Below are 5761 nucleotides of genomic sequence, written 5' to 3' on the forward strand. Positions count from 1 at the left end.
TTTACCCCTAACATTTTTAGCCAAGAGCAATTTTACCCCTAACGTTGATAATTTGGGTCAATTTCAGAAATAATTCATCAAACTGTCTGCTCGGTCATGAATCTTACCATCTACACTTCACACGTGCGTCATTTTAACACTAACAAATCACAAATATATGTTGGGATGTGAAAAAATAAAAAAAAATATACTGTCTTTTGTACGAATTAGACAAAAAAATTTAAAAAATTCACCGAATTTATAAATATTAATCTTCAATTTTATTATTAAATTACAAAAAACATGAAATCATTTTTTTAGAACGAATTGATATGAAATTGGTGCAAAATAAAGAACAAAATTATTTGTGTTTTATAATAGTGTCTGAAATTGACCCAAATTATCAACGTTAGGGGTAAAATTGCTCTTGGCTACAAACGTTAGGGGTAAAATTATACCATTTTAAACGTTAGGGGTAAAATTGCTCCTAACCCAAAACGTTATTAGTCTTTTTGCACCTTTTTAACTAAAAGGATGGGACGCGAAGGAAAGGCCAGACATCCCAACTAGGTTGGCACCCCCAGCACACTTCCAACAACCCAAATTTTATTAATAAGAATAGAAAAAATACAAAGAATAAGGAGAGGGAAAAGAAAATAAAAGAAATAAGGAAACGAATATGTGCTAAACCACAAATGTCATCAAACACTAAAGACTGACAGAAGTAAGGAACAGACGTCCACCATACAATCGACGAAGCCGCCTTGCCAAAGCTTGCTAGCATATCCATCGCCTGATTACCCTCCTTGTAAATGTTTGTGATTCGACAATTCATAGCGGAGACTCGAGCTAAGCATCTGCACCAGTCCGGTTTAACTTTCCAGGGGACCTCCGCGGAATTTGTAACAAGTAAGTTGACGGCATAAAGAGAGTCCGATTCAATCCAAAGGCAATGCCAATCCCTTTCCCATGCCATATCAACGGCAAAAACAATAGCTAATAGCTCCGCAACATGCGCATATGTGTCGGGGATTGGAAAAGCAAACCAGCCCTTGACGAATCCCCTGCAATTTCTGAAAATACCTCCTGCACCACCCATTCCGGGCGCACCAGATACGGCTCCGTCCGTATTAACTTTTATCCAACCAGCTGTTGGTCGAAGCCATCGCACAAATAGAAGATCTGGAGCTGGCGGAGGACGTTCTCCGGGGCGGAACTTGCGGATAAGAATGCGCAGAGACGCTGCAGAATTTGGATCGAAGGTAGCTCATCTTCAAAAACTGTTGTATTCCTGGTCTTCCAAATAAACCACAAGCTGGTAATAACCACGTGATTCCAGCCTAACCGCAGCCCACGCCTAAGGCGCACAGTGCACACCGACGAGAAGAACTCATCAAAAGTCATACCACGACAGCAAAGCACACCAAACAAGTTAAAAACCATAAACCAAAGGCTCGTAGCAACTGGACAGACAACAAAAAGGTGATCAATGGTTTCAACATTACACTTGCACAGCTCACACCTTGAGGCAATCTGAAAACCGCACCCTTGGATGCTTGTCTGAACCGAGATACGCTTATTGATAATAAGCCAGCAGACAACCGATCTTCTAGGAGGGATAGCAGCATTCCACAAGAACCTATACCAGTCGACAGGGGCAGCAGTCCGAAGGAAACGGTAAAGCTCATGCACCGTAAGCTTACCTGAAGCCGATGGCTTCCACACGCAAGCGTCCGGGCCCTCAATGTTTTGATTAATCCGTCTGATATTAAACTGAATATGCTCAGACAGCCGCTGCAAATTGGACCATTCATTATCAGTTTGGAAGTTGCTGATAGGTTCAAAAAGGTTGCGTTGATCCTTAGTCGGAATTTCAAGCTGGTCAGAAACCGACGGGGAGATCCATAGGTCCGTCCAAAAGTTCAGCGAAGAATTACTCCCGAACCACCAAACCATCTCATTCCTAATCTGAGCAATAGTGTCTCGTGCAGAAGACCAAATCGCAGAATTTATAATATACCTTCGAGGGATCCTCGATTGCTCAAAGAACCTTGACCGCAGCAAGGTGGGAATGAAAGAATTATTTTGGATTAAATCCCAACTAAACTTCCCGATCAAAGCAGAGTTGAAGAGCTTAAACTCCTTGATGCCTAAACCACCCTCATCTTGCCTATTGCAACAAATTTTCCACGGGACTGAAATCAGCTTGCGAGTGTCTCTGTTGCCCGTCCAGAGAAAGTTTCTGACAGCCTTGTTGATTTTGGAGAGAAGGGAGGCAGGCCATTTATAAATAAAAAATGAGTGAATCAAAGCACCTATCAAAACGGCTTTGATAAGAGTGAGACAGCCAGCAAATGAGAGTGTTTTTCCCCGCCAGAGACTGAAATTAGCAAGGAACTTGTCCATTAGAGGCTGCAGAAATCGTTGTTTTAGGGCGCCTTGGAACAGGGGAACGTTAAGATAGGAAAAAGGGAGGGAAGCTTGCCCGATACCCAAAATATTCATCAATCTGCTTCGTCGTTGATTGTTGATATGATTCCCAAAACTGGCCTCGGATTTATCCCAATTTACCGATTGACCCGAAATAGAGGCATAAAAGGCAAAAAGCTCCCGAATACAGCGCATATTGTTGGCCGTAGCTCTCCCAAACAACATCATATCATTCGCGTACAGTAGGTGTGACAGAAAGTTGGAAGTCCCCGTGTAACCCATCGGAACATATTTTCCTTCCCTCATAAGACCGGCCATCCAGCGGCTGAAGAAATCCTCAGCTAAACTAAAAAGAATAGGCGAGAGCGGATCACCCTGGCGCACACCGCGAGAACAGGCAAAGTAACCCTTACTGCCCCCACTGAAAGCAATAGAGATTCGAGTAGAGCGAAGAATTTCAAGGATCCAATTTCTGAAATGTAAAGAGAAGCCAAATGCTTCAAGAACAGCTAGCATAAAGTTCCAGTCCAGGGTATCGAAGGCTTTCTTAATATCTATTTTCAATGCCATATTCCCGCCAAAGCACTTCTTTTTTAACATATTTATCCCTTCAGAAGCCGCTGTAATACAGTGATGTATGCTTCGACCATTAATGAACCCGAACTGATTTTCTAAAACAATCCCTGCGGCAATTGGCGCCAATCTATCCGAGAGGATTTTGGAAATTATTTTATAACTGAAGTTCCCCATAGCAATGGGTCTAAATTGGTGAATTTCATTAGCATCCTCAACTTTTGGAAGTAGTGCCATGATACTGGAATTCATGCAAGGCAGCATGTAGCCCGTGTCAAAAAAACCTTTAACCATGTTACACACATCAGAGCCGATAATTCCCCAAAAATGCTGATAAAACACTCCTCCATACCCATCCGGGCCAGGTGAACTGTCACGGCTCATGGCGAAAATAATAGACCGAATCTCCTCCTCTAAAGGCCGACGCAAGAGTTGACTGTTAGCTTCGTCAGAGACGCATGGATGGATTACCGCTACGATGGCGGGATAGTCAATATTTAGACGATCCCCAGTGAATAAGGAGGAATAATAGCCAACAGCATGCTGAGCAATAGCATTCTCATCAGAAGTTAAGACCCCATCAATAATCAAACTATCCAGAGAGGAGTGTACCTTTTTATTTTTGATAGAGCGATGGAAAAAACTTGAATTTCTATCCCCCGCAGCCAACCATTTTTCTTTGCTTTTCTCACGAGCTTAGAGCTCCTGACGGTATAACTGAAGATCAAGCATTCTCTGTGCCTCTACTTCCAGGTCTCTCCTCTCTTCATTCAGCCCAAGATCAAAAATAAGCTTTTGAATGTTTTCTAGACCAAGCTTAGCAGCGGAGATGTTCGAGTCCACTCTAACAAAAACATCCCTATTCCAAGTACGAAGCTTGGGCTTGAGAGATTTTAACTTGTGACACAGGAGCTGAGCCGGAGGTAATGAGATGTGCGAATCCCGCCAGTGATCAGCAATAAGCTTATTAATCGATTCCGCTGTAGTCCACATCTCGAAAAAACGGAACCGCGGCTTCCTAGTAATGCCCGTCGTGCAAGAGAGGAGAAGCGGACAATGATCCGAATGGTGACGAGGCAAAACGGAGCAGTTGATTTTATCCCAGGAATCTACGAAATCCTCATTTATAAGAACTCTGTCTATTTTGCTTTCTACATTCTCAGCTCCCAACCTCCCATTAGACCACGTGTATTAAGGCCCAGTGCTATCAACCTCCACCAGGCCATTATTATTGATAAAACCACGGAAATCTCTACAACTCACTTCAGACGGAGCCCTGCCCGTTTTCTCATGAGCCCTAGTCAGAGCATTAAAATCCCCCATTACAACTTTCTTGCTGCAAACTCTAATGTTACCAACAGAATTCCAAAGGTATCAGCGTTTGCCAAAAAAATTACTACCATACACAAAGGAGAATTGAAAAGAATGAATGCCCAAGGAACTGATTGTAATATGTTGTTCATGCTCTGCAATAACTGTGTAACGACTGAGATAACCTGTGCGATAAAAAAACCCAGATAGAACTAACCGAATTACTACATATTAGCTCTAAACCAAGTGAGTGCCAAAAAAAGAGAGGGATCCTGTCGAAATTCACCATAGGTTCAGAAAGGCAAACCAGATCAGGGCGGTTAACATTGCAAATGAGCTTTAAAGCCCTCCGAGTCTCGCGGTTGCTGATCCCGCGACAATTCCAGTATAAAACTATCATATAAAACGGATTGGGGATCTAATCCGCACTCTAGAGCGGGAATCAGAAGACATACCAGTGGTTTTTGTTTTGTGTTTTTTTCTGGTGGTAATCCATTCAGAGGTTTCGGAACCAGGAATACCTGAGCTGCAAACTACAGCGTCCTTGCTCGACGTGACTCTCCCCGGTCTGATTCCCGTAGCTTGCAAAGCCCCTTATTCAGAATCTGACTGTTCCTCTTCACTGTATCCCCCCCCACTTTTTTGTTTCATCCTGTTTTCCGACCCCTTCAATACCCTTAGCAGACTGATGTATTATCATTTGCAAAGGATTAGACGGCTCCTCCTCATTCCCAGAAGCAGCATTCTGTATCTGTTCCGTTTGCTGTTCCCCCTCAACCTCCATTTCATTTACTGTCTCCAAATTCCCTTTATCGGCTTGCAAAGAGGTATTACGACCCTGCTCATCCATCTGCGAGTTAACAGTTGCCTTTTGCGTTTTCTTCTGTTGATACTGCGGACGTGAGGCATTCCGTCTACAGTATGCTGAGGTATGGCCAATAGCAGAGCAGGTTCCGCAAATTGCCGGTAAATGCTCATAATCCACATACACCCAGTGCTTTTGGTTATCTGTATCAACACGAAGCTTTTTCTGAATGTCCCGTGCAAGGTCAACATCTACCAAAACCCTTGCATAATGACCAAATTCGTCATTTACTGTATTATGATCAAAGCGAACCGGGGTTCCCACAACACGAGCAATACTGGCAATAATCCTAGTGTCCCAAAATTCCCAGGGTAAGTTGTAAAAACGAACCCAGACCTGTGCGGAAGTGGATTTGTATGAGTCTGGGTTGAAACCCGGGCTCCAAGGGGAAAACCTAATTACACCAGGTTTTAGGGAGATAGGGCCTAACCCCCAAACAGATTGAATAGCATCACTATTAGGCATAATGATTTGGTAAAATCCCCGTGCAAGGGAAATAAGACTCCAATCCATGTTCCGATTCCATACCTGATTCAGTTTTTGTTTCAGCTCTGCGTGCTTCCAAGGGCGATCCCCCTTGCTAAGCGTTAATCGACCGATGAC

The sequence above is a fragment of the Euphorbia lathyris genome, chromosome 9, assembly GCF_963576675.1.
Source record: "Euphorbia lathyris chromosome 9, ddEupLath1.1, whole genome shotgun sequence".
Lineage (NCBI taxonomy): Eukaryota > Viridiplantae > Streptophyta > Magnoliopsida > Malpighiales > Euphorbiaceae > Euphorbia > Euphorbia lathyris.